The 25674-nt window shown below is 39.7% G+C and overlaps 1 protein-coding gene across 6 annotated transcripts in view; it reads right to left on the bottom strand.

Annotated features, from left to right (window-relative positions):
- Zfand6 (zinc finger AN1-type containing 6) overlaps positions 1-25674 on the bottom strand; it is a 67170-nt gene that overhangs the window by 24038 nt on the left and 17458 nt on the right. For 3 of the 6 annotated variants that reach the window (XM_040728996.1, XM_040728987.1, XM_040728978.1), the window contains exon 2: positions 8153-8313. The exons of the other annotated variants lie outside the window; for them this stretch is intronic. The gene's annotated coding sequence lies outside the window, so the exon portion shown is untranslated. The remainder of the gene's footprint in view (positions 1-8152; positions 8314-25674) is intronic. 6 annotated transcript variants of the gene reach the window in all.

The raw sequence follows: 25674 nt of genomic DNA, 5'->3' as shown, positions 1-25674 counted from the left end.
AGGATTCAACCTAATCAGTTTGCCTACTGCCTACAGTCTACTCTCTAAACCAAGTATGGAAAGCCTACCTATGGAACACTGGGGATTCCCTGGGAGTCTTTCTGAGTTTAAGAAGGTTGAAAGGACTTTCATGATAACAATTTACAGCCCTATGTGGCATCATGTACCTTTACTTCTAGGTACTGAAAAGCTGAAGCAATAGGACCACTTCTGCTCAAATTCAAAGGCAGTCTACACATATAGAGACTCCCATTAAAAAACAAAAACAAAAAACAAAAAAACCACTGACAGAATAATAGTACTGAGAAGATGGAGGCAGGAAGATCAGACAGCAAGTTCCAAGACAGTCAGGATTACACAGTGAGACCTTGTCTCAAAAAAAAAAAAAAGTAAAATAAAACAAAGAGCTTATCTTTTTCAATTCATTGGCATCTATGTCAGCAGTATAAAAGAGAGGATAAAACAGCTGATACCTTAGCAGTGGCACTGAGTTGTGTCACACGTTATTAAACGCTTTTCCCCTATACTCTTAGTCTGAAAAAACAGCAGTTCTTTTTGTAAAAAATTATTATGTTTTTAAGGCTGTCATATAGCTGTTTGGCCTATGTAGCTATTTAGCTAAACTTTTAATCTTACTACTCTCTACCTCCCAAGTGCTAGGATTTCAAGCATGTGCTGCACCACTCTAAAACTGTTGCTGGAGATAGACCCCTGGACTTCATGCACACTGGGGAATCACTCTACCAACTTTGCTATACCCCAAGCCCCTGGGAAGGTCTTTATTTCACCTTAAAAGGTGATCTCAAAGTGGCTAGAGAAATGGTTAGCTGTTTGAGCATGTTGCTCAGATGGAAACCATTACAGAAAACCATAACCAATCAAAATGCAGAGTCGTGGAATCCTAGTGGAAGCATCTAGAAAACATTACTGCACCTTAAGCTCAAGAACATTGCAGAAGATGGAGCAGAAAAGTTGTAAGAACTAGCTAGAGCAGTGATTCTCAACCTGTGGGTTGTAAACCCCCAAAGGGGTTACATCAGATATTACATTACAATTCATAACAGCAACAAAAGCACAGCCACAAAATAGCAACAAACTCATTTTATGGCTGGGGAGTCACAACAACTTGAGGAATTGTGTGTATTAAAAGGACACAGCATTAGGAAGGTGGAAGATCACCGAATTAGAGGATCAGAGAGTTTGTCATGTTTCCTAATAATGTCAAAAGCTACACCCATAAAGTCTCACCAACATGACTGCCCAGACACAAGCTGAGTAAGGTCAACACCAATGGACATGCCAAAATGGACAGAGAAGAGCCTACAATGCCTCAACCCTACACAAAGAACTACAGGCAACTAACAAATGGTGATAACAGGACAAACAGTCTTCCCAAAGGAAAAGCACACTAATTGGTCACTGGATGCAACATGGTCAGCTCTGAAACTGTGGATATGCCTGCATACGTGTAAAAACTATTAATGAAGAAGAGGCCATGAATTTGAGAAAGGTGGGAAGTAATATGACAAGGTTTGGAGGAAGGAAAAGGAAAGCAGAAATGATTTAATTATATTATAATCTCAAAAATAAAAGTGAAAAAGGTGTGTTGTTCCCCTTTTTAAAGACATTCATGTATACAAGGGTATATATGTATGTAAGACATACTTCCTATAGACCACATGCATGTCTGGTGCTAGTAGAGGTCAGAAAGGGTGTTGGATCTCCTTCCTAGAACTAGAATTTAGCATCACTGTGAGCCACTGTAGTGGTTTCAGTGAGAATGGCCCCACAGGCTCGTATTTGAATGCTTAGTTACCAGGGAGTGCCACTCTTTGAAAATTATAAGGGAGGTTAGGCCTTATTGGAAGAACTGTGTCATTGGGGATGGGCTTTGAGGCTTAAAAAGTCCATGCCAGGACCAGTCTGTCTGTCTCTGTCTCTCTTTCCCAGCCTTTGGATCAGCTACTGCTTTAGCATCATATGTGCCTCTATGCTCCCCATTATGGTGATAATGCACTAAATCACAAAAACTGTAAGGAAGCTCCCATTTAAATGCTTTCTTTTATAAGAGTTGCCTTGGTCATGGTGCCTCTTCATAGCAACAGAACAGAGACTAAGTTAGCCACACTATGTGGACGCTAGGAACTGAATCTGACTGAGTCTTTAGCAAGATCAGCAAGTGCTCTTAACCATTGAGCCATCTCATCATCCCTAAACAGCAGTTCCTAATGAAACAATAAAATTGCTGACTTTATTAAACTTGGTGCAGATTCTGCGTTAAGTTTATTTTTCTTTGATACTTTCTTTTATAGGAGTTCTAGAAGAACCTGAAACAGAAACCGTGGAGGAGTGCTGCTTACTGTCTTGCTTAGGCTCCTACTCAGGCAGCTTTCTTATATAACCCAGGATCGCCTGTTAAGGGATGACACTTCTACCAATTAGCAATCAAGAAAATGCCCCCACAGACATGCCCAGAGGCCAGTCAGTTTGAGGCAATCTGTGAGGTTCCCTGCAAACTCAGAAGCAGACTGTTACAGCTACGGATGACCTGTAATCAACAGCAGTGCCCTTTAGGACCAGCTGATGGATGAAAGATGGACAAAGAACTGTGAGGGCAGAGGAAGGATGTGAGAGAAAGGAAAAAATCAAATTCAATTCACAAAGCACTTTCCCCCAGAGTTGTATTTGTGAGTACACTAAACTTTTCCACTTAGCACTAATAATAAATATTGGGCTTTGTGGGCCATACAGTCTCTACTGCGACTCTTCAGTTCTACCTCAGTAATGAAAAGAAGTCACACTCAAATGCTGATGAGTGTTTATAATAAAAAGTGACTGAGACACATTTGGTTAGTGGGTCAGGGTCTGCTAATTCCTGTTCTAGGCCCAGCGTATCTGGCAGGTACTCCTATAAAACTCAGATGAATACATGAATGCTTTCAAAAACTTGTTTGGTTAGAAATGTTACTAAGAAAGAAAGACACAGCAAGACTCCTTGACAGCAAACCAGTTTTTCTTTTGTTACAGCTTTATTCAAGGATGACATGCTGACCTGTGCTGCCTGTTTTATGTCACAGCTCCTGCTTGGAAGGATCAATGTAGAAGATGAGAGTGTGGCTCTATGGTAGATCATTGGCTAGCATGGGTTCAATCATGTAGGTACAAGGAAGAGCAGAGATACTGTCTGATTTTCATGTACCTAAAGACACAACATCTACCTTCAAAATCAAAATAGCTACAAAACTACAAAGTGCTAACAAGTACCCAAAAATTTTAGAAATATAACTATTCTAACTTCATAGAGGTTTTTTTTTTTTTTAAATTTAAGACCAGAAAGAAGATCACAATGGGTGGGAAGAGTGGCAGAGGTCTTGTTAACAAGCATAGGCTTTGGATTTGGTCCCTAGCACCACAAAATAAGTAAGCAAATAACAAAGTGCAGGGTATTCCAGATGCTAGTTTTTCTTTCAGTAAAGATGCAGTCATTTCAAGTAAGGGCTAACAAATATCCTGACTAGAGGCATGACTACACAATTCATTGCCAAACAATTAGATATGCAGAGACAACTTTATATACAGGGCAACACAGTGAAAAGAACAGACTAGCTTAAATTTTTTTAGCGAGTTTTGATTATGACACTGTCTACTCCATGCTGAACCCAGGCCCCTTACATGGAGGTAGGTGTGAGTGATACTGTCTTTTCTACCTCAAGAGATTCTTAGGAAGAACCATCGGATGATGACTATGAAAACCATACCACAACATAAAGTAGTGCAAAACTCACATCAGACCTGGATGACTTTTAAGTAAGTCAATATATGAGTTTATAATGAGGTATGTGTACAGTCATCAGTCCAAGATTCATCTGTCTGAAGTCTACAGTTCATCAAAGACACTGCATAAAAGGCCTGCTTGCTTGCCACATAATAGTTCACTTGTTAAGAATTAGTTGAAAATGCTTCACTTCTACCTGAGATGGTACCACTTCCTTAGTCAGAAGTGTCAGGGAATGGTTCATAAAATGATGTGTCAATTTGTATTAATAACACAAACTTTCTAATTGCTTATACTTAGCATTTACCATTACAGAGGGATAAAAACAAGCACAGTCACACTCCATATAATGACTTCTCAATAATTGACCAGTGGTTCCACAGGTCATATTGCCCGGTGATCCCACGGCTGTCTCAGTTTTCACTACTATATGTTCATGTGTGTCCACGGCTAACAAATGTGTGATCGCATTCTTCCTGGGAAAAAATTCCATGTGCTTGGAATGGTAGAAATAACCTTAGAAACAGAGTAAAATAACATTGTAAAAAGCTTATTATCTATGCTAAGGAGGACTTTTGAAGTTAGATGATCAGACAACAGGGAATTATCCCAATTTAGAAAAGAGTCTTAACAAGTACTGCTCACTACATACTACTATTTCTCTTACATATTCCATATTGCTTTGAAGAGAATTTGGATTAAAATAAAAAATAGAAAACGGATACTGCATGACATCAAAGGAGGTAAAAATGGTTATCAAAGAGAATACAGTAGGGAAAAAACAAGAAGCCAGAGGTGGTGACTAATCTCCATAGTCTAGATTAAAAAATGGCTATCAAAGGGAAAAAACAAGAAGCCAGAGGTGGTGTCTGGTGGCTAAACTTCATTGTCAACTTGACTGGATTTGGAATCACCATGGACATATACCTCTCAGTGTATGTGTTATCTAATATGAGGGTGTTTTCAGTGGAAGGAAGACCCTCCCTGAAAGCGGGTGGAGCCTTTGCATGGGCTGGGATCCCAGACTGGACACAAAGGAAGAAAAGCAAACAGAGCACCAGCACTCATGGCTCTTCACGTCCTGACTATGGATACAATGTGACAACTGCTCCACACTCCAGTCATCATACTGTACCTTTGAACTGTCAGTCAGAACAAAACTTCCTTAAGCTGCTTTTGTCAAATTTTATGGAATATAAAACACAAAGCATTCATTCATTCATTCCGTCATTCATTCAGCATATGTTGCCCAAGAGGCTATCCCTGCTCCAATAGATAGTCCTAAACACAAGCACATACCAACAATACTAAGTGGACTTATAAAAACTGAGTGGATTTATAAAAAATAAAAGGCACATGGAGAGAGGGTTCATCATTAAGAGCATGTATTTGTTCTTCAGTTTGGTTCCCAGCAACCACTTCAGATAACTTAAAACTGCCTATAACTCCAGCTCCATGTACTACAATGCTCTCTTCTGGTCTCTGTGGGCACCTGTGAGCCCATGCACATACCCTACACAGACACACAACACATACACATACTTAAAAAATAAAATAGACATTGGGTGATAGGGCATATAAAACTGGAAGGGAATAGTTGTGGAGATGAAAGGAGTTAGGAGAGGGTATGGGCAGATTTGATAATTTACTTTCTTAAAATATTAAAATTAAATAAAAATCTAAATTTGTATCTGTGGTGGTTTGAAAGAAAATGCCCCCTAGAGGCTCATAGGGAGTGGTACTATTAGGAGGTGTGACCTTATTGGAAGCAGTGTATCACTAGGAGTGGGCTTTAGGGTTTCAAATGCTTAAGTCAGCCCTGTGGATGTCTCTCTCTCTTTCGCTGCCTGTGCCAATCCTGATGTAGAACTCTCAGCTACCTCTCCAGCACCATGACTGCCTGTATGCTGCCATACTTCCCGCCATGATAATGGACTACCCCTCTGAATGTACACAAGCCCCCAATCAAATGCCTCCTTTTATAAGAGTTTGCCATGGCCGTGGTCATGGTGTTTCATCATCACAATAGTAACCCTATTTGCAGAGAGTTTATGAGGGGACGGCACTGTACCATAGCACATGCCTGGAAATCAGAGGACAACTCACAGGAATCAGTTGTCACCTTCCAACATGTGGGTCCTAGGGATCAAACTTAGGGCTGAGGAAAGATGGCTCAGTGGATAAAGGAGCATGCAGCCAACCGAGTTAGATCTCCAGGATCCACACGATGGAAGGAGATAACTGACTCCCTCAGTCATCCTCCGAGCTCCAGACTCACACTGAAGAGAGTATGTGCATGCATAACATCAACACACACAAATAAATGTAACTTTAAAGTCTATTATTTGGGGGCTGAGTATGTAGCTGTGATAAAGTACTTGCCTAACATGAATGAGAGCCCAGATTCAATTCTCAGCATGACAAGAACTAAAGGAAACTAAACTATTACTTTGAGGATTTATATTTCCTAGTATTACTCCTCTTGAAGAAGAAACAGAGGCTTAATAGTATTAATGATAATCATTTGTAAGTGCTGTGCATCACTGAAACGTATTACTGTGTTAGGTAGAAAATTATCACTGCGTTTTACAGAGGCACAGTATCATCTGGCTATTAATAGCATGGCCACTGGCTATCATATAGCTAGAACTCCTCCTTAATCATGCTGCATAATAAACGCAGGAGCACAAGAGGCCAAAATGAACGTGTAAATCCGGGTAAGAGAGAACTGGATCAAGAAGCCTACACATGAGGTAGCAGGCAGGGCAGGGCAGACAGAAGAACATGCACATGCTCCACAGACCTTCTGTTGACGTGGGCACTGCTCCTTAGCTCTGCTTTTGTTTGGCAAGAGTACTACAGAAGAGAGACTCCCTTCGGAGTGCAGAAGCCGGAGAGAAACCTGCTCCCCACTTACACACTTACACACTTACTTGGCTCCCACAAGCCTTCTAGTTCTCAGGCTTCCCTTTCCTACTGAGTCTTCTTTCTGCCTAGTCTGACAAAAAGTGTCTCCTGAAAGGCTTCATTCACTTGGAATTTTCCTTAATTTTTACTCTAAAAAGAGAGGAAAGAGAGGAGAGAGAGGAGAGAGAGAGAGAGAGGGAGAGAGAGAGAGAGAGAGAGAGAGTGTGTGTGTGTGTGTAAAGATCAGTGCCAAAAAGAACTGGCTAAAGAGTAAAATTGTCTGTTCAATAAATAACCCAAAGCACTAGTGAAGGGAGTTTTGTCATTCTTAACCAAAGGATCATAGTATCACCCCTGAGCTTCTCAGACACACACAACTGTGTATCACCTGGCCACAGAGTGGGCAAACAGAAATCTCCATTTTCAGAGGAATATCTATATTCAATATGTATTCTTCACTGCTTTCTGAGTCTTTTTGCTCACTGTTCAGAAGTATAGTCTCTGATATCAGAGAGAAAGTGACTCATCTTAAATGCAAATGCACCAAACAAACAGCATCTGTGGCTCTAGCCTCACCCACAGTTAAATGCTGAGTCTGGACAGGCCAACCACTCTGCTCTATCCCTCACACTTCCAAGAAGTCATCCTTACACCACACATTCTACTAAAGAGAAGGGACTTCAAGCCAGAGCCTCATTCCTAAAATCCATCATCAATAACAACAACAAACTGAAGCAGAGGAAAATGTGACTTCCTAAGAGGATTCTTGAGGTAGTAACTTTAGACAGAAAAAAAATCGTTTTCCCCATCACTATGAATTTATCTTGTCCAAGTACTTTAATGATAAAATATGTTAAACATTTCAAGCTGCATTTAAGAAATAAGCATTCCATGCTGTGTGGTGGTGACTCACACCTTTAATCCCAGCACCTGGGAGGAAGATGCAGGTGGATCTCTGTGAGTTCGAGGACAGCCTGGTCTACAAAGTGAGTTCCAGGACAGGCTCCAAAGCTACACAGAGAAACCCCGCATCAAAACCAGAAAAAAGAAAAGAAAAAGAAAAAGAAAAAGCATTCCTTTAATTTTAGATAATGTAATGTTATCAGGGACAATTTTCCATACTAATACCACAAATTCCTAAAAAGAAAAAAATTATTGATATTAACTCTAAAATAAACAGCAATCTAAAAAAAATCATACTCTTTTTCTTCACAAGAAAATGAATCATGCAGATTCTAAGTCTTAGGATAATTTGTAAAGGTGTGTGGTCACCAGCATTGTGTTACTGTGGACAGTATCTTATGACTAAATACCTGATACCCACTCCACCCATCAAATCCTACCACTAGAAAACAAGGCTTTCAAGTCTTATCATGCCAACTTAGGTGTATCTTCATGTACTTTAGGTTTTTTTTTAAATTAAGTTCTATGTCCACTTACATAAGGTTACAGGCTTAAGTCTCTACTCACACAGTTGAGGTTGATGAGCAAACAGCTGTCCTGTGTCTTGAGACAGACATTAGCTTCCTGCCTTTCCTATCCTCATAAGCAGCTACTTAAAGTTTGTGTTTTATGCAAGAAAACATTTTAAAGCCTTCAGTGTTTTACTGCAGCAGACTTCAGATTCATTCCTGTAACACATTTAACATGAAACAGAGTTGAGACAGTTAAAACTTATCATGTAAACTTATCACATTTTAATTATCTAAAAGTTAAAGGAATGCTTTCACTATTTTAGTGACACAAAAAAGGGTTGCTGAGATGAATAATTATAATAATACATAACCATAACCTACCAATTATTCTACACAGGGCCATAAGCTATGTGAGCAAGTGTTACTTTTTGTAACCACTTGACCCAAAGTTAGTTAAACTAGGTATTCTTCAATGTTTCTGAAGCTTAACAATTAATTTAGAATAACTGCCACCTCTTTACAACTGGTGTATGGAGCACCTCCAGTTCACCAAGGACAGCTCTGTCCCAGCTCTTAGAGACAGAGGTCCTAGTCTTGTTCTGACAGTAGGTGCTAGCTGATGTGCCCCTTAAAGACCTAGAGCACAGGTCCCCAGCTTCTGTCCCTCTCGTACCACCACTGCTGCAGATTAATCAAATGCAAGAAAGCTTCTCTGGAAAATAAGACTACATTTTTGTAAGAATTACATAATTCTACTCAAACTGAACTTTTGAAACAAAACACAAAACCAAACTGCTTAGAAATTAGGAATTATAGTTAAGATAAAATTGTATCTCCATTTCATTAACGTATACATAGGCAGCCAGGATAACATTTTGCACTGCGGAAACAGAAATATTTTAGTTAGAAGATCCCATTATCTTTAAAAATTATATTTCTAGATAAAAATGACATATTACTTAAAATTTTGATGCAGGGACTAGTAAGATAAGTCAGCTGGAAGGGGATCTTGCAGCCAAGTCTGAGGACTTGAGTTTGATTCACAGAACCTTCTGATAGAAAGAGAACTGACTCAAGTTGGTCTCAACCTCCACATGCATGTCATATGTACCCTTCGTCCACCCATGCCTCCCACAATAAACAAATGAATGTAAGAAAACCAATAGAGTACTCTTAATAGTATTATTGCCCATAATTTATCCAATCTATTTTTAAAATTTTGGCCTCACTGCTATGGCAGAGAGCTACACACAGGGACAGATTTTAGGCTCACTGTTTTTCTTTCTTATTGGCAATAAACTTAGGCAAAATAAATTTCAATAAAATTGTCCTTGAGAATCCATATAGCTATCTCCCTTCTATATGCACACTGGCTTCATATATCTATACTGTTCTCATTATCTATAGTAAAGTTTAAAATAAGCTTTACTATTTCATGAACACAGGATAAATATTTAACAGCTGCAGCATGACTTTTAAAAGTACAAGAAATAACTTCCAAAGCTACCAACTTGACAAGTATTACATTATCTAATGCTAAAATGCGGCTCATATGCTATACTATGCTATGCTATGCTATGCTATGCTATCAAGAGAAGTAAATGACCAAATACACAAACAAACTAAGACAAGGCTGGAGAGATGGCTCAGCGGTTAAGAGCACTGGCTCCTCTTCTGGTGGTCTTGAGTTCAATTCTCAGTAACACATGGTAGCTCACAATCATCTATAATGAGATCTAGTGCCCTCTCCTGGTATGCAGGCATACATGCAGGCACACCTTAAAAAATAAAATAAAGCATATGTGGAGGACACAAAATAATTTTTAAAAAAGATCTAAGAAATAACATGAGGAATTTGACTGAAGGGATCAAGTTTTAAGTAACAATAGCCTTAGTCCTTTGGCAGAAGTACTTTATAATAAGGAAAACAACACACACACACACACACACACCCATACATCTTAAGATGCATCTTCTTCACAAGTGAAGTACTGGTGTTGCTGTCTTGTGTTTTACTTGTTGGATGTCTATATTTTAGGAAGGAAATAATTTTATGAAAGTAAAATTGAGTACTTATAAACTGTTGTTCTTAAGACTCTTATGCTATAATAAACTTCATCCTTATGAATTTACAATTATTTAATAAAGTATAAAATGGGGGAAGGACACAAGATTTTACTAATAATGTGTTTCATTTTCTGAAAGAGACTGTCCTTATTTCTAAATAAGAAGACTGTTTTATTTTTGATATTAAACTTTAAAAAAATAAGTGTTTTCCCAACAAGGACGAGGAAAAAATCTCACAAGTCTCCATCCTTACTTGAAAAAACTACAAGCAATTAAGAACTGATGAAGAGAGAGAAGCCCTCTGCTGAGGGATAAGCCCCCCATAGGGGAGTCATACCCAAGCAGTCAGCCCAAAACACATATATATGAGCAATATTACAAGAACTCATCAGGTTGTATTTATAAATTTGTGTGTATACCAATAATGATCAAAGAGTAAGAGGCCAAAAATTTGAAAAGGGGGGTACAGAAGTTGTAGGAAGGAGGTTAATATATAAATATGATACTCATAAAGTTCTAGAAAGTGATTTTTAAAGAAAAGAACAGTGTGAGTGCAGCAGAGAATGGCTAAACTAGAGCCACAGTGGCAAAGGGTATGGGAACAATATGGGAGAGCATGGCTGCGATAGATAAAGAACACAGCATTACTCAATAGGTCCAGCCCACATGGAGCTGCAGCCTCTGGTTGCTCTGCTGGAAAAGGAGCTTGTGGGAGTAAGCCCAGGGCCTCAGTGCGACCTGCACACTGCAAGCATTTAAGATGGTGCCTGGTGAACTCTAGGCAGCCAGCACCAAAGACAAGGTGTGCAGCAGCCTGGAGCTCCCACAGAAACAACTTTACTGAATTAGGGCCAGCCTGAACCATGGAACCATTGCAGCCCATGCTCCTTGACCTGCTGGGAGGAGTAATGAGGTTATAAGCACAACATCCATGCCCTGTGAGCCTTGGGGTGGCTGGTACTGAAGGCAGGAGTTGAGGGGTAGCCTGGACCCTGTGAGTTGAGGGTTAGCCTGGACCCTGTGGATCCTGCCCCTACACATCCTACCTAACCTCAAGATCACCCTGACTATGGGTAACAGCAGAATATCAGTGATAGCATAATGGCATGGTATTTATGATGCTCCAGAAACCAGAAACCTTGACCCAGACCAATGACTAGTTGCAATGAGCATTTGCATGCATAGCTGTTTGGGCAAAAACTAGGTGACACACTGCAGCTTGCAACACCACTTTGTCAAACAAATATACAATAGAGAAGTGGGAAAGATGGAGGGACAGAGGAGGGCATGATGGTGGAGAGATGTGGATCTGGAGATCAATGGTAGTGACAGTCGTGGGAGAGGGCTGTGGTGGACAGGAGAGCATGCCGCTGACAGGGTAATGTGTAGCAGCTTCGAGCTTGTGCAGGCTCTGCCCCCAGAAGACATTGCCCAGCCACATGATCTCCCTTGATAGAATGCCCGAGAAGGAGAATGGTTCATTTTCTGGAATAGGACACCCGGAAAGACCTCCAGGGTCCATACTGACCCCAGAGGCCACATTAGTATCCATGATCCATGCTATAATGCGGGGAGGTGGGGTGCCGGCCACCCCAGGTAATGTTGGTGCCCAAACTCCATACGGATGTCATGGTCTGTACTATCACCAGAGGACATGCAGATGTCCATGACCCATGCTACAACTAGAGACCACGTTGATGTGTTCGGCCTGTGCTGCTACCCAAGGCCATGGCCATGGGACTCACTGCCACTGGGGGTCATGCTGATGTTTGTGGTCTGAGTTGCTGTACTGCCACCGGAGACTATGCTGAGGTCCTGAGGTCTGTGGTCCATGCTGATACTAGAGGCCATGTGGATGTAGGAGGTCTGTGTTGTTGCCAGAAACCATGTGGAAACCCATGATCTTTGTTACCTCTGACTGTAAAGGGCAGGGAAGCTTCTTTTGCAGTGGTGTTAATGATTGCATACTCACAGTTGAGAATAAGAGACATAGAAGGCTTCTGTTAACACTCCCCCCCCAAAAAAAAGTCTACATAGGAAAACATTGAAGAGAACTCTTAAAAATTGTGATAGGGATCCTGTCGTGTAGCTCTGCACAGCTGATGGCTTCTAGAGGAGGGTGGGAGTGGGGTCAGGAAGGACTCAAGTTTTCTTTAACGGAAGACCATGCTCCAGTGAGTATACAGAAATTGGACTTGGTATTTTTTCGCCTTTTCTTCAGGGAGGTCTTGGGGTAGAGGGGTGACTGGGAAGTGAATGTGATTGGGGTGTATTGTATGAAACTCCCAAATAATCAATATTATGTTTGAAAATAAAGAAATAGGCTGTTTCTTAGTAGTAATAGGTTTTCTGTCCCATGATAAAGGATAAATGTTATATTTTCTATTAGGCTATTCCATCTTATACACAAATCTGAATCTTGAGTTCCTTTTGTTTGTTTTGTGTTTTTGAGACAGGGTTCCTCTGTGTAGCCCTGGCTGTCTACAGACTTAGGGATCCACCTGCCTCTGCTTCCTGAGTTCTGGGATTAAAAACATGCACACCACTATCTGATGGAGTTCTTGTATTTTACAATTATGTTTGAATCTTTAAAAGTTTCACGTCTTTTAAAAAATTTAAAATGACTGGCAGTGATGGTGCATGCCTTTAATCCCAGCACTCGAGTTTGAGACCAGCCTGGTCAACAAGAGCTAGTTCCAGGACAGCCTCCAAAGCCACAGAGAAACCTTGTCTCCAAAAACAAAACACAAAAAGAAAAACAAAAAAGTTTAAAATGTGACTTACATATAAAACACTGCAAACTGTTAAAAGCAAGTGATATGAAAATGTTACAGCAGATGTTTTTTAAAAGGTTGACCAAGTCCAAAATTATTCTCAACTCTACAAGTATATTAGTACTGACCAGACATATACATAGTCCAGGTTAATCACCTTCCTGAACACAAATCACTCACTAGGTAGGATGTTTAGTCTTGAATGAAATAAAATTCAAGACCAATCCAGCTGAATAGATAATAAGTCCCTCCCCCAAGTCCTACCCAGTTAGAATTCCACATAAATTTTAAATTCCATCACTCACCTAACAGCAATAAAAGGAAGTAAGAGCCTTTAAACACCATGATCAGGTTTATTAAAAGCTTCCAACAATTACCAAACTTTTTCCCCTCTAAGTTATCCCCAGTTATCTCACAGATGCTATGTGCTGGTAGTAGGATAAATCTGTGTGAAGAAAACTAAATACAGAATCATTGACATTTCTCAAAAAAAAAAAAAAACAAGCAGAAGTCAACTTATTACACTTTGACTGCATGACACTTCTAGTTTCTAGCCTACCTGTTTAAAACAGGGATTTTTAACAGACACATTAGAAGATTTGTGTGATAGGCTAATACCTGACTTGCATTTTTCCACACCACAAAAATTTTGATCCCCTACACATCAAGTACACAAATACAATCACTCACAAAACTCAAGTTATCAATGTCTTTTCTACCATTTTGTAGTGAGTAACAGAATGCTCTAACACTATAGCATTCACTAACCTGGCCTAAATTAGCTCTTTCTTCCTTTCCTTTCTTTCTCTTTCTTTCTTTCTTTCTTTCTTTCTTTCTTTCTTTCTTTCTTTCTTTCTTTCTTTCTTTCTTTCTTTCTTTCTTTCTTTTCTTTCTTTTCTTTCTTTCTTTCTTCTGGGTCATTATGTAACCAGCAGGAAGTTAAACTTTTTTTTAATGTATTTAACTTTATTTTATGTTCATTGGTATGAGAAATGGAAATGGAGTTACAGACAGTTGTGAGCTGCCATGTGGGTACTGGGAACTGAACCCAGGCCCTTGGGAAGAGCAGCCAGTGCTCTGAACCACTGAGTCATCTCTCCAGACCCAGAAAGTTAAACTTTTAAACTGTGACAGCCTAAATGTAGTACAGTAGATGGCAAGTCTGTGGTTGGCAAGATGTTTTGATCTATACTATATTCTCTCTTTGAGAATTTAGTGGTACTCAAAAGTCATTTAAGAAAAAGAAATCAAAGAAGAGTGATGACCAAAGGAATCAAGATCGGGCTGGCAAAACCCACAGAGGCAGCTGACCTAAACAAGGGGGAACACATGGACCCCAGACTGATGATTGAGGGACCAGCATAGGACTGATCCAGACATCTCTCCCACTGAACCTGGGTGACAGAGAGGGCAATCTGTGGGTCCTTGGAGAGTGGAGCAGTATTTATTTCTGGCATACAGGAGGACTCTGGGAACCCATACCATGTAGAAGAATGTTCTCTCAGCCTGGACACATGAGGAAGAACCTGGGCCCTTCATGGGATGATGTGACAGACACTGAAAAATCCCTCATGGAGGCCCTTGCCCTCCCTGGGAAGTGGAGGGGGGATGGAGTGGGGGTGAGGGGTTGGGGGAGGAGGGGAGGGAGAGGAAACTGAAAGTGACATGTGTAAAAAGTTAAATATGTATATACATGTATATATATAAAGAAATCAACTAAAATTACAAGAGTGGACAAGTAGTCTCCTTCCTACCCCATTACAACTTGAAATGTGTCCATTTTCACTATTTCTAATGCTAAAAAAAATCATTACCACCTTTGCCAATTTCAAAGCTTTCTTTAAACTCTGAAACTAACAATTAGACTGATCTGCCCTGACCTGACCTCAGCACTACATGGCCATAACTTTGACAAGTTCTTGGTATAGGAAGACCTGATAAGTCGACCTCTGTCACCCAAAGATCAGGCTTTTCTCTTCTGATTTTGCTTGTGGTTAGAAAAGCCACAAAGTGAACTGCTAGGTACTGGGCTCTCTGAAGTCAGGTAGCATCCAATTTCCACTTCTCCAGCAAGAGCTCAGTAATAGCTCCATAATTGGTCTTGAGTTTGAAATCCACTAGACTCCAGCCTCAATACAAGGAAGTCAAAGTATCTAAGGCATACCTTTAAATTGGCTAAAACCAAAGATTAAAGAGATGGCTTAGGAGGTAACCATGTTTGCTGTGCAAGCCTGAAGACCTGAGTTCAATCACCAAAACCCATCTTTAAAAAGCTAGATGTGGTAGCTTACACCTATAATCCCAGCATTCCTATGGAAGCTCATGGGCCAGCCAGGCTGGGGCAGAGTGACAGAAACAACTGAGACTGCTTCAAGAAGGTGCATAAGAACTAAGTCCCAAAAGGTGTCCTGACCTCTACACACAACTGTCCACCAATAATTAAGTTAAAAATGAATGTCAAAAAAGTTGTTGTATTATAATTATATAAAATAAAGGAGAATGGGAGTCAAAGTTTCAAGAGATAAAATTTAAAACACTGGAAATTTTCTGAAATGGTCACTGAACATCTTTTGCTTATGTGAACTTGAAATGGGTGTCTCAAAGCCAGAATCACTAAAGTGTCAGAGATGCAAATCCCTTGACCTATTCTACTTCTAAAAAACTGGCTGTTGGAAACCATTCAAAGCAGCACTTCCTAGCTAGTTCTCAGGATTCTTAAGACTCTTCATGAATCAAAGAGAAAAGTAATGTTTAGCACAAGACACAGTTAAGCACATTATTTATGGTAGAAATGAAAATGATTTTAAATTGTAAAGGTAGTAACTTGAAATTATTTCAGTCTACTAACGGGCCAAATATCTCCAAAAGATCAGCCTCGTTAACCCTCAGTTTCAGGAACATTCATACAGGACCAGAGAGATGGTGCACTGAGTAAAAAGCACTTGCTGCAACAAGCCTGTGGATACAAGCTTAGTGGACAGAGAGAACTGACTACCTTCTGAGGGTTGTCCTCTGCTTCCACCCTCACACACATCACACATAAAATAATGAATAATGTAAAACAAACATACTAATGCAGATGTTACATACAGAAACTAGTGTTCACTGAATGTTGACTCACATTATTAGGAAGGCTGGGCTGAGGCAGAAAGGTTGCCAAAAGTTTGTGGCCAACTTGTGCTTAAAACATAAGAAGGAATAGAGTTGAAGGAAATAATCCACATTTAATGATTCAGTAAAACTCCAACTTTTCATTGTCATCATTTGTTGATTTTTGATAATGGCTCACTAAGTAGCTAGCATAGGATAGCCTTGAACTACTAAACCTCAGCCTCTGGAGTGCTGAGATAGGCATGCAATCACCATGCCTAGCTAATGTGAGCTCTTAAAACCTGTCTCTTGTTTTGAGTTACTACTACATTCCCCAAAATAATTCTGCAAGGGTAAACAAACAAAACCACACCAAACCTCCACTGTAAACTTTAGAGAAGCAGTTGTGATTTTAGTATTAATAAATGCTGTTGGTTAGCTAGACATAACAAAGTATGCTGGAACAAGATGTAGCTCAATTGGTGAAGTGACCTCCCAGCACACATGAAGCCCTGAGCTCAACCCCAAGCACAAAATAAACTGGCACAGTTGCATCCCCATCTTAGCAGGGAGGATCAGAAGCTCAGGTCATTCTTGGGCTAGACAGCAAGTTTGAGGGCACCCACCTAAGGGCCCTACCTTTAAAAAATGCAGTTATTACTAATCATAAATAGCTGGTAGAAGCCAAGTCATATTTATCACCATCTTACTATTTAGAAGGATAACCAAATCCTTATGTAAATACTCAAATTTTCAGGGATATTAGGTAGAAATGTAAGGCGGTAGAGATTAAAGCATATATGGGGAAGTTATCTAGATGGTCTGCCTTGAACTAATGCAGTAGTACTCTCCTGGTAGGGTGATGCTGGTCCATTTCATTGGCTTTGTTCTGAACTACTGGACGTAAATAAGGGGCACAGGGATTTCCAAATTCAACACTGCAGAGAAAAATGCTGCTCTCAAAACTGACAGAACCAAGATAGGAAAAGGGAGAAAGGGAGAATGGATATAATTTATATTTTCATATGAGACCTAATTTGTACAACTATGCGACAGACACTAAAACGTTTTAATCTCCTGCAAGTAGACAAAGATTAAAAAAGCACGAGAGCCATCGGTCACTCAGCAAGTCAAGATACTTACTAAAGATGCCTGGCAGCCTGACTTTGATCCTCAGAACCCAAGGAAAGATGTATAGAGTTCCACAAAATTGTCCTTTGACCTCTACAAACATGCTACACAAAAACAGACTGTATCTTCAATTAAACATACATATTCACGGACACAATGAGGGAAAAGGATGGCAAATGACATGGTAAAAGAAAAAGCTGAATTCAAGCCAAGTCCACAGACATCCCAAAGTTCTCAAAAAAAGTGAAAGTTATTTTATTTTTGCATGTGTGTGTATGCATGTGCATATTGAGTATGAATACAAGTGTGCATTTATATACACACATTGAGGCTAGAGGCTGACACTGAATACCTTCCTTGATCTTTTTCTATCTTAGTATTAAAGCAAAGGCCAGGGCTGGCTCATTTGGGTAGCCTGGCTAGCCAACATATCACATGGATTCCATCTCTGTCTCTGGGGTTATAAAGTGGGTTGCTGCACCCTGTAATTTTATGTGGTGCTTGGGCATTGGAATTCTGCTTCTCCTGCTTGGACAGGAAGTACTTTTATATAGAGAGAAAAGGTAGGCCTCTCTGCTAGCCATACTCTCCTCACATGAGAACAAACAACAGTTAAGTTTTTTGTGCAAAAATAGATGAAGAAACAAGTACACAGACTCCTAAGAAACTGTTATGGACTACAGAAGAGATGGTAACCTGAAAACAGCACCATTGTAAAATCAGCTGCTTAGGAGAAGAGAGGCGGTGTTTTTGGTGGAAATATACAAGAGCCCCTCTTCTCTGAGCCTCCTTTGTAAACCCAGCATTGACTAGAAATCTGGCAGACTTCTCAAAACCACCTTAAGTTTGAGGAATCAAAATTTTAGCAAGTCATATATGATCCATGATTAGTTCCCTGCATTTATGAAAAATGCCTATTTTGTAACCTGACTAGCAATGTCAGTACTCTCTGGCTTTACTCCAGTTTGGGTACTACTGCTGAGGTTAAGCTGGAAAAGCTGTGGTACATAGGAAAACTCTCTTGAGGAGAAAAAACTTCTAGTTTCATTTACTCTCTCTGCCCAATTATTTTCAGAGACTAAGATGCTAATTCACATGAGAATACTGCTCATGCTTCTCTCCCACAGTGGGAGAAGAGCCCAGAAAGGTTTGACACATTAAAGGGCAGCCAGAGGCCTGGGTGCATGGGCACTCCACTCTTCCAGCTCTTTCTTTGACTGGCATAATGCATCAGAATCTCACAGAACAAACTTACACAAGGCCTGTGCTTGCTCAGATTATTTCAAGACATTCACACATTGTAGGAATGAGAACTTTTTCTGTCTTTAAGTCAGTTCTTTTCTTGCCTTTTCTCTTTCTAAACTATAAAACCAACCCCCATGAAGAAGGATGGACTGCCCATTTAGAAACTACTTCAGATCAAGTAAATGGCATGTCTCAGGCTTTCTATTGCTATGCTGCAACACCATGACCAAAAGCAAGATGCCAGGAGGAGGATTTATTTGGCTTATGCTCATCACTGAAGAAAGTCAGGACATGAACTCAAACAGGGCAGGAACCTGGAGACTGTAGCTGAATCAGAGGCCATGGGGTGGGGTGGAGTAGGGCATGTACTGCTTATTGGCTTGCTCCTCATGGCTTGTTCAACCTGCCTTCTTACAGCACCCAGCCAGGGGAGGCATCAGCACCCAGCCAGGGGAGGCATCACCTACAAAGAGTGGGGTGGGGCCCTGAGGCCCTCCCACTTCAATCACTAATTAAGAATACAGAGTGCTTTTATAGGGGGCATTTTCTCAATTGAGGCTTCCTCCTCTCAGATGATTCTAGATGTGTGGCATTGATTAAACAAAGAAACAAACAAAACTAGCCAGCACATGATGAAATAACCAGATTTCTTGATTTTAGAAAAATTCTCAGTTCAGCTGGGTAAGTTAATCAGTGTCACAATACTTCCTCAGCATGTACAAGTCCCTGGGTTCCATCCAAAAAATCCACAAAAAGTAGAATAAAAGTGCTGTGCTGTGTGTTTAAGTATCTTACCTACTTCTGTTTACCTGGAACACTATTTAAGAATCTTTCCTCTCTTTTACTCTGTTTAAGGCTCTAACAAACAACAAAGTATTTACTTGAAATACAAGACCATCTTTCCTTTGTTTATCATTCAATATTAACCCTCCTCCCAGCATTAACATGCAAAGTTCTAGACAAAATGAAATACTCTTCTTCCTGTTACGTGTTATTTTAAGATATATCCTAAGTCAAATGGACATACAACAGTGGACTAGATTATCATTCTCTCTGTACTGACAAGCACTCTAAGTTATTGAGTGCTCTCTCTTGAAAAAATTGAAAGTACAGAAAATGCAAAATAGCTCCTAATCTGTTGACTAAATAGTCATTGTAAATGATTTGTTTGTAGTCTGAGAAGTTAAGATTTCTGCACTATTAGGAACAAATAACTCAGGAATATAATCAGTTGCTAATACTAATGGATATACTATGGTTGTAATTAAATATGTATTAAAATTAGAATGTTTTTTATTAAAGAGAAGAATAAATCTAGGATACTGAGGACAAATCAGTAACCTTAGGTCTTATTTTTTATCTAAAATATTTCACTTGATTTTCACAGTAATACTGTTTTGGGTTTTTTTGTTGTTGTTGTTTGTTTGTTTTGAGACAGGGTTTCTCTGTATTGCTTTGGAGCCTGTCCTGGAACTTACTCTGTAGACCAAGCTGGTCTCGAACTCACAGAGATCCACCTGCCACTGCCTCCCTGCCACTGCCTCCCAAGTGCTGGGATTAAAGGCGTGAGCCACCAACACCTGGCATAATACTGCATTATTAAAAGATTGTTTTATCTAAATGGAACTCTCTGTAAAAAGAAATGGACAAAAGGTCCTGGTAACCTATTTCTTTTTAAGGGACAGTTTATTGCTCTAAGAAAACTACTCACATTGTTAGACTGAGATGTGGCCTGGGGTTTCATCACAAGCATGCCAGTCATTCAGCATCCTGCAATGCCTTCTTTCCCCAGTTCATAGGAGCATCTTTCCTCACCCTTTTCTGACATAAAATCATCTAACACTTAGGATGTCTAAAAAAAAAAACAAAACAAAACAACAGAACATTAATGAAATCTTTCTGAGCCCACCCCAAACCCCTGAAATAGGGTCTCACTACACTGCCCAGCTCAGCCTTGAACTCTTGGGCTCAAGTAAATTTCCCTGCTTCACTTCCCAAGTTACTGAGCCTAATAACCATTCTGACTCGCTGATGAAATTCATTTTTGCAGTATTTCCCTTTGGTGACTTCTGTTTGCCAAATGGAATCAGAACTTTTGGTGGTGGGTCTGAGGCAGGGCAGACAGAGAGGGGAAGTTATGGAGATATGGAAAAGAAAAGGAGTCACTCACTCAAGAGACAGTGTGAAGCTGGCTGAGAATCAAGTAATCCAGCACAAATAACAAAATTTGCTGTGAAGACATTTGTTTTTCATAGAGGAATTTTCAAATGTTAAAAATAGTAATCAGTGAGGCGAATTCAGGGTCTTGGGTATGGTCTTACTCCATGCTTGGCTATTTTTGGGATTCACACCAAGACAACTGTTGTTTATTGTGAAGATACCTGAACTTCTAGCATCTCTGTGACCTAGAGTTTGACCTTATCCACTGTAATCCTGTCTTTTATCTCAGGAATTTTCCTGTACCTTATTTACATTTTAAAAAAGTATTATATTTATTTGTGTGTAGACACACACTTTCCAACATTCTAGTGAAGTCAGAGGAGGGAGTCAGTTCACTCTCTAGCACGTGGGTCTTGGGAAGCAAACCCAGATCATCAGCTTTGGCAGGAAGCACCTTCACCATCTGGCCCCTCATTTACATTTCTCAGCAATCCTTTGAAGATCATAGCTCTGAAACCCACAAAGTCACATATATGACTACTGTGAACACAATAAAGCACAGCTTTACCTTGAGAAGCTCATACATACACTTGGGCGTGCCTTATCCTTTTCCTAAGTGCCTCTCTTTCTAACCCCTGAACTTAAAACTACATTTTAAAAAATATCCTTTTAATAAACTCCATGTTGGGTTCCCATTAGCTCATCCTGAAACTTCTTTTTTTTTTTTTGGAGGCTGTCCTGGAACTCACTCTGTAGACCAGGCTGGCCTCGAACTCACAGAGATCCGCCTGCCTCTGCCTCTCGAGTGCTGGGATTAAAGGCGTGCGCCACCAACGCCCTGCAATCCTGAAACTTCTTATAGCAGTCAAGTCATGGGTCCAGCTTTACCTGAATGGAAGTGTATGAAAAGAACTCATACTGCTATAAGCAGCAGCTTTGAGCTGTCTCTATCTCTGACACCACTGACAGGTCTAACAAAGGAGCATTTCAGTTTTTGGTGCTGCTTCAGGTACATGGCCTTACAGCTTATGAATACATTTTTTCCCAAATGTTCTAAAAATTAAAAAATAAAAAGAAAGTTAAGACTGTACTGCCTGGAACTGGAGAGATGCTCAGGTTAAGAGCATATGTTGCTCTTGCAGAGGGACCAAGTTCAATTCTCAGCACTCACATTGGCAGATGTCTTCTGACCTCAAAACAGATTTGCACAAACAAACAAACAAACAAACAAGACTCTGCTGCCCAAAGAGATATAGCTCCTAGGACTAAAAAAAATCACAATATCCCATAGCCTGCTACTTGTCATTTTATGTTCCCAAGTTCCCTTCCCAGAGTTCTAACTAGCAGTAGGGAACAAATATCTCTTCAACACAACTCTATTTACGACCTTTTTCTTGGTTCTTTTTTTATGGTGGGGGGAAGGAGGGTGAAAGAGGGTCTCTCAACTACATAACATCAACACTAGAATTAAAGGTATATTTCCATGTCTGGCTATCTGGGTTCTCTCTGTGAAACTGTCTACTGGAAATTCACTTAGGTATCTTCCTGTCTCTGCCAGTAAAAAGACAATGGGTAGAATAGACTAATTAAGCTGCCAGTGAGATCATAGCAGGACAAGATAAGAACAGAAGACAACTTTCATGATAAACGCTTTGTCTGCATTATCTCCTCTAATCTTCACAATGTCATTTGGAGGTAGAAACAGGTGAGGAAAATTAGAGAAATCACTGAACTGGTTCAAGACACTGCTGGCAAGTCACTGTTTTAGTCTGTTTTCTGTTCCTGTAACAAAATACATGCACACTTATAAAGAGGCTACTCAGCTTGTTGTTGTGAGTCTGACAATCCAAGACTGGGTGGCCCGAGGTTTGACCTGTGGTGGGGGCCACTGGCAGATGGCATAGCAATTGGCAAGAGACATGCAGAAGGAACCACATGATGAGACAGGAAGCCAGATTAAGAAGCCATGCTTGCTTTTTTATAAATACCATTCTGTAAGGAATTCACTCCCATAGACCAATTCACTCTCTTCTGACCTAATTATGACCTCAGTGACCCAATTACTTTGTACAAACCCCTCACTTCTTAAAGAATTTAACACTTTTCAGAGCTTTCACCTCTGTAAGAGTAAAGCAATAGCCAAACCATTGCAGGGGTAAAGCAATGATCTGAACCCAGAGAGTCCATATAAAAAAACCAAGCAACTACAGAATGAGACACCTATTCTAAAATATGAGTCATGGTCACTAATCACCCATTTCAAGAGGCGTTTCCCTGAAGATCAAGTGTTAAATATATCTAGGTGGAATGTACACAAGATACACACACACACACACACACACACACACAATGAATGTGTGTGTACATGAGCACCTGGTTTTAATCCATGGTCTAAGAGTAATAGATAAATATGAAAAGGTTCCAAAGCTGTATAACTTGAATAAGGAATGGCCACTGTAGTCAGAAAGATAACTTAACAAAACACAATATAATATGAAAAACAAAAATAGACCAAACAACCCCCATAAACATAACCAAAGAAGGGAAGCTGCAGAACAGTGACTTACTATGTCACAGGAGACGATCGCTTTGTTTATGATGGATGTTGCCTGGTTAGTATTTTAGACACCCTGAGTTAAAGTACAGATTCAACCTAGTGTGAGCAGAGCTGCAGTGACCTGCTACCCCTGATGGATAAATGCCTACAGGCTGGATTCTAGATGGGCAGAAGAATAATAAAACACAGTTGCAGCATTTACACAGCTGTCAAACTAGTCTAAAGGAGACTAGGTAGAGGGGCTGGAGAGATGGCTCCATGATTTAGAAGACTAGGTAGAAAGCAGAATTCAGACAGCTACAGGGAAGGCTAGTCACTGTCACAGATATGGGAAGCTACACAAATAGTGTATTAACCCACAGGAAACATCTAGAGGTAGAGATGAAATTTCAACTCAACATTTTTTTGAATATGAACTATGAAGAGACAAAAGTAAGTAAAGTATGGTCCTTACTGTGCTTTGCTTTAACATAAAGGCAAATGCATTGAATTACTGCTCTCTTGTATGATAAGTGAAAAAAAGAAGTTGGAAAATTGGAGGATCCTGTCAGAAATATGTGAAAGGTCCACACACACACACACACACACACACACACACACACACACACACACCCCAAGACCAACTATGTAAAGGTGATTAAGGCAAAAAATAGGATATCTGGAAAGAATGTATTTAATTCGTTGACCAAAACATAACAGTCACACAACTGTTTGCCACATGAAGACACATAGATGAAAAGTCCAAGACCATGGTGGATGTTTCACAAAATCCTTCAAATGTTACAAAATAAAGGAATTTAGACACGTGCTGTCCAATACAATATCAATGAGCCACATGGAGTTTCCAAGCCTTCTAACTTCACTTAATTTAAAAATCTACCATTACCTACCATGTTAACCAGTATTGCTTACTGTACATATAAGGATAATTTCCTTACCCAGGAGGAATGTGTATTTTCCATCACGAAAGGGATGAAGATGACGATATAGGTATTTATGAATTAGGAGAGGCAGGGACAGGAAACTGAGAAAATTCCATGACAATCTGGATGATAACTATAATTTATTTATTTTGTATATAGTATTCTTTCTGCATGTATGCCTGCAGGTTAGAAGGGGGCACCAGATCTCATTACAGATGGTTGTGAGCCACCATGTGCTTGCTGGGAATTGACCTCAGACCTCTGGAAGAACAGCCTATGCTCTTAACCTCTGAGCCATCTCTCCAGTCCCTGAATGGTAACTATGAAATGAGATGGAATGGTATAGAAGTCAAAGTCCTATAAGCAACAACAGCTTAAAGCAACCACACAGTAAGATGGGAAAAGGTTATTACCTAAAAGGGCAGCCAAAACCAAAGAATGAGTTGTAAATTTTAAAGCTCATAGTGAAACTTTTATTTATTCTTTGGTCATTTCAGACATGAATGTATTTTGGTTAGAATATCCCCATTTCTGTCTCTGGTCCCTGTTTTGTTCCCCTATTTACATCTTTTCTTACTCCCAATACATCTCCCTACTACTTTCAGATCCATGGCTTAAAAAAATATTATAAAATATAATGTTGGGATATTTGACAAAGCTGAATATAGACAAAAGATTATGTAATACTATTCACAAACATCAACTCAATGGATTTTCATGGTTTAATCTCACTAAGAGAATATTCTGTTCTAAGGAAGTACAAAGTACTCGGGGTACATGTCTCCAGCTAGCTTGCTGAAAAACAATTCTCATGTACACACACACTAAGTATGACACAGTAAGCCAAACTGGAATGGAGGACAGAATAAAATAGCAGAGTTGGCAAAGCTCCTGAATGGTTCGCACAACTTCTGCTTTATAAAGCCGGGTGATGGTGACACACAACTTTAATTCCAGCATGAGGGAGGCAGAGACAGGCAGACCTATGTGAATTTGAGAGGCCAGTCTGGTCTAGAGAGTCAGTTCCAGTGTTAAGCAGAGAAACCCTGTCTCAAAAAACAACAACAACAACAACAAAAAAAAACAACAAAAAAAAAACCAAAACTAAAAACAGTAGTCTAAAGCAAAATCAAACGAAGTTTTATCTTGAGTAAAATATTTTAAAACTACAGAAAAATAATAGCTGTGTCAAAAATCATAATTATATGTATTTTCCTCTGATAGCTGAGGTTTAGAAGCAGAGTAGATTGCAGAACTGGTCACAGGCCTTATAAGCCTTGGGTATTAGGAAGAAATATGATTCAAGAGAGAATCAGAGGCTAAAGGAAAAGAGGCAAGAAAAATTTGAGTCTTATTAAAATGAAAACTGGAAAGATGGAAAAACTATATCCAGCCACAGGTAGGGTATTAGCACTCACTAGGAACACTTCGAAGTATTACTAATAGGTAGGAAATGCAAATTAGCATCACAGTGAGGTATCTATCTGCTTTATAGCCGCTAGGATGATTAAAATTTTAAATCTGATCACATCAAGTGCTGATGAGAGGTAACAATTTCAATTCATTACTAATGCAAGTGAAAGTTTAATAGTTTCTTACTGAGTTATTACACATATGACCAAGCAATTCT

This window comes from Mesocricetus auratus, unplaced genomic scaffold (assembly GCF_017639785.1).
Source record: "Mesocricetus auratus isolate SY011 unplaced genomic scaffold, BCM_Maur_2.0 Super-Scaffold_4256, whole genome shotgun sequence".
Lineage (NCBI taxonomy): Eukaryota > Metazoa > Chordata > Mammalia > Rodentia > Cricetidae > Mesocricetus > Mesocricetus auratus.
The sequence above is the reverse complement of the archived record's forward strand: the minus strand, read 5'-3'. Positions and strand labels throughout refer to the sequence as shown.